Here is a 13,015-nt window from a genome sequence, read left to right on the forward strand (position 1 = left end):
TAAAGCTGCCTTCTCACACTTTGAATTTTCTGCCCTAATTTTCTCTCTCCTCCCTCTCTCATTTTTCAGCCCAGTTTCTCCAATTCAGTGTGATTTATAAATCAAGATGTTTTGGAGCAGAATGTCTTCTCCACGCTTGTTTTTCACATTCTCACTATGATGCGCAACAGTTCCCGCGTCTGTATCAGTTTGTCTTCTCATCATCCCTGTGGCAGCCCGCTTCCTATAACTATCCATCTTCTCATTTTGTCTTCTTATCTGCCCTTTCTCTAATCTGTTGGTCCTCTTCCTTACGCCTGGCTGTTTACTTATTCATCACAGATTGACATTAGTATTGTCGTTCCATCCCGACTTCCCCCCTCATCTCATTACACATGTTGGCTTACAGATGGGTATTATTACCATTGACTCTGGATTGAATGTATGGTACTCTTTCCTCACCTGTGTGTGTCGTTGTTCATGACAGGTTCCCTTATCCCTTGAATTATACATTGGAATCTGTTCAATAATTGATAGGCCCCACTTAGCTTAATGGACAGAGTTAACTGGGAGAGCCGTGTGTTCCTACTTGCAGAGGAACTGGGTCTCAATAAACGGCACCCAGTCTCCCCCCCCCCCCCCCCCCCCTCTTTCCCTCCAGTGTCATAATGAGGCCCCCGTCACAAGGCAGAGAGACATAGCAGTCAACAGAGGCCAGCTGGGGTTAACTGGACCCCAGAGGGAAAGAGGACAGGAGGGAGAAGTGGGAGCATTAACACCAGGCTCACCTGAGGGCTTGGCTCAGGTTACTTCCACTTATTGTTTTGGCAGGCCTGTTTACTGTGTACATAGACAGAAACTATGGTCCCATGCATGCATGCACGCAAACATACATTTAGTCTTTGTTTACTAGTATTTTTCACATGCACTTACAGATGGAGGAGGGACGCAACTCTGTGCACATGGAAAAATTATTTTTCTGCAGTTTACTCTTTGAAGAACTTTTAGAAACCTTCACTTTAAATATTTACGTCAAGGGCATATTTGAAGCTTGGAGAGGTGCCAGTTCACCTCCTGGGCATTGCCATGGTGCTCTTGAGCAAAGCCTCGAATCCTGTGTGTAATGTGTGTAATAACAACAGAGTGAATTGTAATTTCCCCTTGTGGGACTAATAAAGTATACATTATTATTATTATCATTATTATTATGAAAACTGTAGTCACAATCTTGAGCAATGGGCAAACCAACATTTGAATGTAAAGAATGTAGTGATAAATAACAACCGTGACAAACGTTTGTAGTTCTGCCAGTGTTTCCGTACAGGCTGTCTCTGTGAACCAGTCAATCACTGAGCGGTTCACACTGGCGGTTCACCACTGAGTCCGCTTAAAAAAAATATTTTATTAATGTTCTGTGCAAAAGACCTAATTATTTCTCGACTGACATTAAAGGGAGAGATCAACTTTTTCTCACTAAAACCAGCCCTCTGACTGGTGGACAGCCAAATCACAGGAAATGGTGTGTGTTTTTGTCTGTGTCATGATTAAATGGCTCCCCCCCAGGCTATGTGGAAAGGTCAGGGATCCATGCAGGAAATTAGTGTCTGTGGAGGCACAGACAACACACACACACACACACACACACACACACACACACACACACACAGGGAGAAGGGAAAAACCAGAACCGATACCCGAGGAAGCTAAACAATAAAATCTAGTAACATCCCACTGCGCTCCCTTGATAACTCTGCCTGCTCTCATTGGCCATTTTTTTCCAAACACCAAGCTAACTTAACCTCCCAGTGCTATCGACAAGCGCCTCACTTTTGTTTTACATTAATGCTGGCACTAAAGAAAAATGAGTCTGCCTCTCCCCGCCCACCCGCTCTCCTCTCGCTCTGCCCAATTCTTCCCCTAAGGAGCCCCCTGGCGCTGCACGTCAGACAGCTGAATCAAATGTGTGTCATCAGTCACCATTAGGGTTCATGAGCAGGAGAACAGTGGCTGGCTGGCAGTGGTGAGCCTAAGGTGTCTAAAGCTACAACTGTGATCTTTGGTGGAATTAGCCCTTTTACTTATTTGGTCACATGTGCAGCCAACTAATTTCAGCCTATGAATTGACGATTGGTTGTTTTGTGTGTTGCCGTGTCATTGTGCAACTAGCTTGTGTGCCTCTGCATCTGCCTATTCTAAATATGTCAGCTGTCTCCTTGGGGGTTTCAAGGACATTTTAACCCGTGTGCTGACCTAGTAAACTCCTCGGGTCCCGGCAAGATTGAGCTCTTTAACAGACCAGTGACAGGATAATGGCATGCTTGCTGCATCTTCTTGGCCACTCCTTTGCAAATACCTCCACTTAAATCCACAGTAATATGCTTTTAAGTCCAAACCTGACATTGGTACTTTGAGCTAATTTATGAAGGGAACTGTTGTCATTATGGGTTTCAAGTACAGTAGCGGAATGCACCCTTAGCCTGCCGAGGCTTGAAGGCAGAGGTAAAATTACAAGCAAGTTTAACTATTAGCTCTAACTCATGTTGACGAGTACATGAAGTGAAAAACCTAAATGGGTGTCTGGTAAGAAGGCACATTATTTAGTGTCATTGAACACAATCATGCATTCACTCTCCCACACATCCAAAATCATGCTCCTGCCCTGAAGTTGAGAAGATCAAACCCTCGTAATCTTTTCCCCCTGTGATGGACTATTGTGTTGTCCACACACACACACAGAGAGAGAGAGAGAGCGAGAGAGAGAGAGAGAGAGAGAGAGAGAGGAGGGGAAAGGGAGAGCTGGAGTCGAGAGAGGCAGTTTAACATGACAAAGCCTGTCCCTGGTGATCCTCTCTCTTCTCCTCCCCAGATCCTCATGAGCCTCTCCTCTTTCTCCCTCCTCTCTTGATCCCTTGTTCCCCCCCCTTTTGTTTTACCTCCTCCTGGCCTCTCCAAGTCCACTTCAGCCCTCCTAATGCAAATAGCGCTTTGCCCCCCTCCATATTTATGACCTGCTTCCTCCACTGTTAAATATGCGCTTAAGAACGAAGGGCCTTGAAAGCTGCCAGTCATATTGGATTAGCGAGTATCAATGGGCAGATAACCTCTCTGTTAGAGTGAGTGAAAAGCAAACACTCGATCATAAGCATTCATGAGGGTCTTTGGCCTTCAAACACTGAGAGGCCCTGTGTGTGGCACTCGGCTCAATAAAGATGAAAAGGGTCTGATTAATGTGTATGGATGTAATTTCAGCGCAGGCAGACAGCATCATGGCGGATGTAATGCATGTTGAGCTATTTCTTCTATCTTCTTCACCCTATGATTGAAATGTGTTCATTATCGCCATCTAATCTAAATCATATTTGCACGAATCTTTTCAGCTGTAATGTTTTTCAAAGACATACAACCTTTTGTGTGTCTTTGTATCTCTCCCAGCAATTGGTAATTACTTTAAGGTCACAGGAACATATTCAGGCCTCTGACCCTTTGACTCCTTATTACAGGTTGCTTGTAATGTCGTTGACCTTTATTTTACGTGAATAGAGGGAATAGAGGCTTATTTGGCTGGTTACACTCATCCTAAGTGGCTGTGAGAGAAGAACATCAATCAGACAGCTAAAACCGAACCTTTTGTTAGAGCACACAGTGAGTTTCTGGTTTGGGTAGGCCCAGGTTTGGGGTTTCTTTGGCACCCTCCTGGCTCCTCGTATGCATAAGTACAGTTTATTGCAAAAACATAATACATGCACACAGTCATCCACTCACGCACAATTCTAAAATTAACCAATGCAGGCACTCTGTAAAAGAGAGGCTTAATGTTTCATGAAGCCATTTTCACAGTCAGAGTTGTAACATTAAAGAACGGTTTGTGAAGGGCTGTGGTTGCAACCGCACATGTTGGTGTTATGATCCATTGGTGGATCTTGAATCGTGTGCCAGAAGGTGCTACAACTACAAGTCTCTCTAGGAAGGGATTATTCGTTTGCCTTGAGGGAGTTGACAAAGGGAGGTTATACTGTGGTTACATCTGCCTTTCCCACTCTATAGAGAGTGTCTGAAAGCAAATGTGTCGGCATGCATGGCTTTGCTTTTGAAACGGTTGTGTCTTTTTCCCCAGATGCTCTCTTCTCTTCTCTGTCTTTATTCTCTTCCAGCCTTTCTCTTGCTGCACCCAGCTCTCTTGCCCTGTCTCTGTCTCTTAATGTGGGTCAGTCATGTCAGAGAAAATTCATGCTCAGTGGCAGATCCACTGAGGGCAAACACTTGCTTTTACTGGTCACATGGATTAGCCACGGCCAGCCAATGGCCAGCCATTGTTGGGTAGTTTAATTTATAATCAAACATCTTATTTTCAACTACATGTGTTTTGCGTGACAAAAATGTCAAGTTTTTTCTAAAGTAACTAGTAACTTAAGCTGTCTAATTATTGTAGTGGAATAAAAAGTACAATATCTCTCTCTGAAATGTAGTGGAAGTACAATTACCTCAAATTTGTACTTAAGTACAGTACTTGAGTAAATATACTTAGTTTATTCCACCACTGGCCCCTAACACACACATACCGGACAACATTTGAAATATCTCTGCACAAAAAAAATACTGAACATTTGCATTGACTCCTTGGGCTGTCAGACCATCTTGATAGACCTGCCATGTACTGTACCAGCTGTGTGTTCAGTATCCTGAGTGAATCCTGCACACACACTTTCACATTCTAACACACACACTCTTACATTGGATATCCTGTTTTAGAGTCTTCATGCCCACACACTAGTATGACATTGCTGTGCCTATCTACCCACATTCTGGCATCCTCTGGCCGACATGGGCTGCTTTATGCCCCCTAGTGCCCACCCCCATGTTCCACACCATCAGCTCATGCCAAATATCTCCAGTCACCCCAGGGCAAGTGCCAGCTCACATAGTCCCACTGTCAGTCAGCAGGCATAGACAGCTGCTGGGTAGAGTTACACTGTTACTCAGGGTTGCAAGGGAGCGTTGTTGCCAGGGAACTCGTGTGTCTCTCTGGCAAGGTACCTGTTTTCGGATGCCTGTTATGTTTTTGTTTTTCACAATCAGCTCCATAAACATTGGGGGCATAAAAATAAAAAGTGTATGTGTGGTTTAGATGTCCTGGGCATTCTGTATTTATTAGGAGACTCATAATTAACTGTGCCAAAGGCTAGCATGTGGCTGCAGCAGCACAGAGCAGATACTCCGGTTAACACAACGTTGCTGCTAGAAGTCTAGCCCCTGTAGACCTCACCTTTGCCATCTGCTTGATCCCATGGTGCCCGTCCCTCCCCCCGTTCCCTAGTTTGTCCACACATGTTCTCAGTTTTGCCTCCATTTGCAAGGGAAGCAGTGATAGGAAAACCTGGTGTGTTGTTATTTCCGAGGCCTGGCAGCGTGGAGAGGGAAGTTATCTTGGGCCCCTGGAGAAGGGCTCGGGAACATGGTGGGGGCCGCTGGGCTGATAAAACATGCTGACATTCACTCTTGCACATAAATACGGTACATATCACACAACATGCACTTGAGTATGCAAACGGGTAGTTGCACTTATTTGCATGAGCATGCACGTTTTCATTTGCTGTGTTTCTATAAGCAATCAAACAGAATAAATACATATGCATGTGGCGTCTCATATTTACCCATACAGACCCACATACAACATTCATCCCCCACTTCAACAAGATGTAAAGATGCCATATATCACCCCTGCTAAACACAACCTGGTGTTTCCCCCACTTCTGGCCCACTATTTCTTAGTGTTAAGGAGGGATCGTCAGAAAAACTCCCTGCTCTGCACCGCCTTGCCCTTGGGCCTCTGCTCAGACCCCCACATATCACTCACGTATGTGTTTTTCTTGCCGTAACACTCTCAATGGGGGGAGTTATTTTGCACCAGTTTGGAGCACTAGCCATACAATTTTGGTCTTGGAGCCAGTGTGGCCGCAAACGTTCTGTACAGTCCTTTAAGAACTCAAGCTGTCACATCAATTTCTGCTCCCTTTTGTAAGATTTGAATATTTGCAATAGTTATACAACAGAAGGCTGTCATTTCTCTGAAATGTAGACCACAAGGAACTCTCTTAAGTGGAAGTGATGTGTCATGTGCCACAGAAAATTATCGGAATCAGATTAAGCTCTCAGTTTGATACATGCTCTTCCTGCCTTACACCATGAGTGTGATGGTCTCAGACATTTGAATTAAAACATATATCATGACTCTATTAGAAACAATGGAGCTCGGAGGCTCATTATTAGTGACAGCCCCCCTGTCCCCATGCCTTCTCCCTCTCTCGCTCCCCGTCTCTCTCTCCACACTGAGAAGGTAGACTGCAAGCTAGACATGCTGCAGCTTATGGTGCGGTGAGCACAAGCGCTCAGTAATCCTCCTAACTCACCCGCACTGAAACAGGCACACACTTTTGTACGGAATAATAACAAGCGTGAGTGGGAGTAGTGACAAATGGGCTGCTAACCTAACAACATTTGAAATCAAGAACAATCTAAAACTATTAAATACTGTAATGCATCCGTAGAATCTTCGGGTGGAAGATGAATCAGATATTCATGTGTTGGATACTGTCAGATTTGAGGTCCTTTTGCTGGCAGTGTAATAGGACTTCCTGTGACTTAGATGTAGTGCAATGGGAAGAGGAGAATGTCAGGCGCTGTATAATTGGGACACATAGGACTAAGGGCGGAGATGAAAGTGGAAAGTGGCAGGAGATGGGTGAAAGGGCCGGATTCAGTTACAAAGTATACAGGAGGCGTAAGGCTTGCTGTCTGCTCTACTGCCCCATGTCAACCTCCACTGGCTCTCCTTCCTCTGTCTGTGTGTGTGTGTGTGTGTGTGTGTGTGTGTGTGTGTGTGTGTGTGTGTGTGTGTGTGTGTGTGTGTGTGTGTGTGTGTGTGTGTGTGTGTGTGTGTGCGCACGCGCATAAGCCTGTCTGCCCTGTCGCCAGGTTCCTCCCCCTCTTCCCTCCAATAACTGTTCACACTCCGTGTTTGAACACAAACACACCCCACCAAACAGCTGTCAGTCTGTGCATGCCTGCTAGCGCGGGATGACGCATGCACACGTCAATACTCCCGCTCATATTTAGATGGTGTGCATGGCTTTGCTGTCAGTAATCAGTGTAAAAGCAGCGAATGGAGCCCCATCCATTTCCAGCGGAGAGCTGTTATGACACTTATTAAGAGAATGGCAGGATTTCCCTGTAAGCAAGGAAATAGTCCCATTTCCCCCTTCAGTAATTGAAGAGTGCTGACAAAGCATTTCGTGTGTGTGTGTGTGTGCGTGTGCGTGCTTAGTTTCCCCTGCTGCTTACTCACATTCCTGACTTGGAAACCAAAAATAATGTCTGAATGTTTAGCAAAAGTCAAGCACTATGCATGAGTGATACCCTTCTCTGCTCACTTGTTGGTCTGTTTCATTGCACATAAAAGCTCTTAAGTTGCTGACAGTCGTTTTAATGGACATGCATGATACGTTGGCCTACAAAGCCTAGTTTTTTTTGCAAGGCGGTAACTACCCCTGTGTTTCATTGGCCATCCCACTTCATTATTTTAAGCAGACTTCAAAGTGAGCCTTAATGCAGCAGCCTGTGGCATGGTGGTCTGTCTGGCGTTTCCTCTCCTGCACACTCACTGCATGGAAAGACAAATGGACCTGTATATGTCCTTCCATGTATCTTACACATGGCAAGCATATGTGTGTGTGTGTGTGTGTGTGTGTGTGTGTGTGTGTGTGTCCAGATAACCTAATAGAAGTCAGGGGAACACAATGGTCTCCGTGATAGAGTGGGATTCAACAAAGTGGAAGACCCTGTCAAAGCCCTCCTTCTTCTCCTCCATCCCCTCTGCTTCATTTTCTCCACTTTTCTTTACCTCTATCCAGCCAGCCAAGCAGCCAGCCTGCTAATGTAGTTATCTTCCTCCTAATGATGGTGAAATCTCATTAATATGCTTCACAGCTGGGCCCAGTAACCAGTGGGGAAGTAAGTAATCAAATCTCAGGGGACTAACCCAGAGCTGAACCTCAAGAACTGTTCAGCAGCTCTGGACCGAGACAACAGAGTCTGGAGGCTTGATAGTAGCCGCTGGGCTTGTGTGTTTGTGTGTCTCTTCGTCTGTGGTCTCAATGCCTTTGAAGTGCTGATGTTAGCCAGGCTATCTTATGTCAATATTACAGCTCTGGCTAGTTCATCATCAGAATAGATTTCATTTCAGTCTTGCATATTTGTCCATTTAAGTCCAGACATGCTGTAATTGCTTACGGAGGATGTGGCTGTGAGGGCGCGGTTTCTCTTTAAGTGCTCTCGTGGCTCATGATGTATGCAAAGTGAATCTGAAGAGTGACATTACAGACCACTCACACTTGAACTTAATTAAATCACTGGTGCTTTGGCTCTGAGTCCAAGAACATCATGCCACATTAAGCTATTAAGATATCTGGGGGGCTGCACGTGCACACACCTACACGTGCACACACCGAGTGTATTTTACCCTTCTATATATGTGAATGTCTGAGGAAAGAACTAAGGAAATTAAAACAAGGTGTTTTGATATGTTGGTCATTAATAAATGGTTTTATGAGAAGTATGTTGTTAATTCATGGCTAACTCACACATTGTTTAGACCAATTAAAAACAATGAAACTCAGAATTAGAAACATAATAATATTCAATACATCCAATACTTTTAATGTGCCAGAATGAGCAGAAAGGCCTTTCAGCCAGAGGTCAGATGTTAGACAGACACACCCGCCTTTAAATGGATTTCTGCTGTTTCACCGCAGTGTCAGGTTGGTTGACTGGTCTGGTCTGACAGCACGCCACGCTGTAGTCTTCATTCAGTCGGGCTAACAACAGTTGCAGTGACCACAGGGTTTGTGCGGTGTATGTTTCACATCCTCACCAATAGATTCCTTATCAGTACCTCCTTACTGTTTTTCATTTAAACATTATTTTCAGGGTTGCAGGTTCTTGTGTTTGTATCCTGAGGCAAAGCAGCGTGCTATTTTCCATTCATGTTCCTCTCTCTTGGCTAAAGGACTGATATTGAGGTATTAGTTACTGTGTTGACTTTGCAGACTCTGGTGGGGCTCCATCTTTGCCAGACTTGCACATTTCCAGCATTAATATGTTGCAAGGATATGGAGGAAAGCTCTCCAGGCGAGCGTGAGTTAGTTCTTCCAGTGTTTGTGCGTATGATGGTGGATCGCACAATAGGCAAGCTTGTATGATAGTTGGTGTTGATCGGAGCTTGGATGCAGGCTGGTGTTGAATAATGCCTGGGTGAGGGCTGCTGAAGGGCTAAGTAGATCTGTCCTCTCTGCTGTGCCTTTCGGCCTTGCTGTCCACAGGCCTGCCATTGTTTTGCTCCATGCCTCAGCTTGACAAGGCTCCAGAAGCCAGCCATTGTATTTAATTACAGTCGCCAGCCCCCTCACAGACTCTCGTCCTTGTGTCCCAGATTTTCATGGGTGCTCTCATTAAGACTATGCATTCTGTGTGTGTGTGCGTGCGTGTGCGTGTGCGTGTGTGCGTGTGTGTGCGTGTGCGTGTGCGTGTGCGTGTGCGTGTGCGTGTGCGTGTGCGTGTGCGTGTGTGTGTGTGTGTGTGTGTGTGTGTGTGTGTAACTGACCAATGAGGCTTTTTAAATGGCTTCAGGAAAGCCCTAAGCCTGTGTAAATGTAGGCATGAAGTTTTCATATTCATGTGTGGGTGGGTGGCACATCTGTTTGTCGACTGAAGGAAGCTTTGACATGGATGAATTGCTCTGTGGTCACGCTAATAATGCAGAGCTGTAATCAGTTCACATCAAGAGAGGCAGAAGAGCACAGAAAACTGTGAATGGTTTTTTGCTAATGAGAAAATATGCCATGCTCTATTTAAGTTTCATTTGTCTGACATGAGCACAGTGACTGCATGGCCCAGTGGTATGGGCAAAGCTGGCCCATAGTGACACCAACAAAAGGACAATGAGAAGCAAGAATCTCTCTCCCTTTCCTTTTCAGTCCTTTACCTCCTTTGCACAAGATTACCAATTTACCTCCTCTATCACAGCAAAAAAAACTGTGCATTATTACTTGCCATATGCATAACTCTCCTGACAGCTGTTTGTGTCACACGCAAACTCGAGAGAGGAACACGACTAAAGTAATGAATACAGCCTTGCTTTTACTCCCCGTGTGTTTACCCTTCTGTTGTCACTTCATCTGTTAGTGTTTTGTATATCTGTCTTCTAACACATTGTACTTCTTTGTCTCGTCCACATCTTTGCCTTTTTGTGCCTCCCTGCTTTCCTTCCTTCATCTTTGCCCTCCATCGTCTGAAAACTCTCTCTTCTTCTCCCTTATAGTGAAAATACTAGGGGCGTAGGATTCAGAAAATGTCACGATTTCATTCCGATTTTTAGGCTCACGCTTTAAATCTATCCATCATGTGATTACAATAGACGTACAATATTAAAATAAAGAAAAAAAAAACCTTTTGGAATCATTTTTGGAATTTTATGAATCAATTTGGAATTGGTAGAGCTTTAATAATTGCGATTCGACTACGAATCCATTTTATTTTTGCACACCCCTAGCAAATACATTTTCTATTTCTTCACAAAATAATCCCTGTGTATAAGCAAATAATAAGTGTCTCACTCAGGGCTGAGGTCCAAAGTTTCAGCCCTTAACCCAGATTTACTGATTTACACCAAAAGCTTGCAAAGGTTGTCACTGGTGTCAAAGTGGCATATGACATCTGGGCCCTAATATAAGAAATGTCTTTAATATCTTGGGCCTGATTGGCTGTCACTATGTTGGATTGTGAGCCGTATTGCTGTTAGCTTAACTGTCATGCGTCACTTGAAACCCACTTGGATATGCTTTGTGTTTTCCTGACTGCAGAGATAACACACAGGCTTTGGAGAGGCTGGATTTTGGTGTACCGTGCTTCTGTCTGTTATTTTATCCAGGAAGCCTTGAACATATCTGGGTATCAGGTCTGTTTCTTTTGGTTGTTCTGAATGTAATCTTCCCTTGCACCATCTGCTGCATGCACGTGGAGATTGGCCAGCACATAGTCACTATAAAAGGATAGGAAAGTGTGCATGTTTGTATGTGAGAGAAAGAGAGGTACAAAAACTGTACTCTTGCTATTTATTGGCCAGTGTGCAGTTTGATTAGAGTTGTGTGAAGAGCTGGGCAATATATCAATATTATATCGATATCGTGATCTGAGACTTGATATTGTCTTAGCTTTTGGATATCATAGTATTGTAATATGACATAAGTGGTGTCTTTTCCTGGTTTTAAAGGCTGCATTACAGTAAAGTCATGTCATTTTCTGAACATACCGGACTGTTGTAACTGTTCTATTGTTTGCCCTAACACCCTTAGTCATTAGATCCACATTACTGGTAATTATTTATCAAAAATCTAATTATGTAAATGTTTTGTGAAAGCCCCAATAGTCAACACTACAAAATCTTTGCGGTGTTGATATTGAGGTATTTGGTCAAAAATATTGTGATATTTGGTTTTCAGGATCCAATGCGAGCGTGTTTGTGTGGACTGGGTCCCAGCTGTACTACGGGCCGGCTGAACCAGCCCAATCTGTTTAAATATAGAGGGCTTATTTACACACTGAGCTGCAGGCAGCTCCTGAGCTGCTTCTCATCCTCCCCAATCCTGCTTCTGTTGAGCTGATGATGCTGGGTGGAGCAACCGGGCTGCAAAACTGCATATGTGTGTAAAGTACGATCCTTTATGGATATGGACAGAATTTCATACTTCAAGTTCTTGAAGTGTGTCTTATTTTCTTAAATTAAAAATAAGCAGACAGTATAAAGTTTGGATATCAAAACTCAGGCATCCTATTGGCATCAGTATAAAACACACATGCTGGCTTAAAAAGTTACCATTTAAAAACAGGATTTTACACTTATAGTCGGCCATAGGCCACAGGGTGTAGGTCTCCGCTGTGATTGTGTGTTTTTATGTTTGATTAAAGAGCCGTGTTTTGCAACACACAGGATGTTGAGGTCAAAGTCCAATACATATTAGATGAAGGCAACAGCGGGTTACTTCCCTACAATCCTGGACTGCTTTTGTTTACTATGTAGAAGAGCATCACATATGGGAGCCTGCAAAGCGCTTTCATGTGGTTTGGTTTGTCATATTAGTGCTTATTGGATGAAGACGGAGCATATTCAGCCTCTTCATGTTCCCTGGTCTGATATTGAATAAGATGGAATTAGTTGTGTGTTAGGTTGGGAGCAGTAAATAAGTTTTTAAAGACCTGTCTTGCTTGGTCAGAAGCAGTGAGAAGTATGCTTAGCCTCGTCTGCGCTATTTGTTGCTTTTGTTTTTTTTTGTTTTTTTTTATTTGTTCATTAGTCCCCATATTCCAATTTACACTCTGCCCAGGAGGTGAAGTGGCATCTCTCCAGCCACCAATCCACACTCTTTACTTTTACTTTACTTTTCGGTTTACTTTTTGGTCCATATGGGGACTGGCGCAGTGTATGTTTTATACTTTATGTTCAAGCATTCATACTTAAAAAAAGACTATTAGGAGGAGAAAACCTGCTGTCTTTGAGCCCTGCTATTAAAGCAGCCTCTTGCTGTAACACACAAAACATACAGTACACACAGGACATAATTTCAGCAATTAATAATACTGCTCTGCAGAGGCTGGTTTCATTGGTGTGTGTTTGTGTGTGTGCGTGCGTGCGTGCGTGCGTGCGTGTGTGTGTGTGTGTGTGTGTGTAAAATAGTGTTTGTTCTTTATAGATATTTTGTAAAGTTTTTCCTGTGGCAGATCTGAAAATGTCTGATCAAGAAGTTGTCCTTGCGGGTTCTGTTATTTTTCTATTTCTGTTTTCATTCTGGTGATTTGTATTAGATGTTGTGAAGCTGTGTGTGTTTGTGTGCGTGCGTACATGAGATTTACTGTTTATCCCACTGGTAATGATTATAATGCTGCATGTCTGTCAGCACTCCATCTGATAGTGTTCACTAACCCCCCC

General features: G+C 43.9%; 1 protein-coding gene across 4 annotated transcripts in view; it reads left to right on the top strand.

Annotated features, from left to right (window-relative positions):
- The window catches only part of raraa (retinoic acid receptor, alpha a), a 137,301-nt gene that overhangs the window by 107,830 nt on the left and 16,456 nt on the right, over positions 1–13,015 (top strand). The window contains exon 1 of one of the 4 annotated variants that reach the window (XM_034859940.1): positions 6,975–6,979. The exons of the other annotated variants lie outside the window; for them this stretch is intronic. The gene's annotated coding sequence lies outside the window, so the exon portion shown is untranslated. Of the gene's footprint in view, positions 1–6,974; positions 6,980–13,015 lie in introns of those variants that run through there. 4 annotated transcript variants of the gene reach the window in all.

This window comes from Etheostoma cragini, chromosome 21 (genome assembly GCF_013103735.1).
Source record: "Etheostoma cragini isolate CJK2018 chromosome 21, CSU_Ecrag_1.0, whole genome shotgun sequence".
Classification (NCBI taxonomy): Eukaryota; Metazoa; Chordata; class Actinopteri; order Perciformes; family Percidae; genus Etheostoma; species Etheostoma cragini.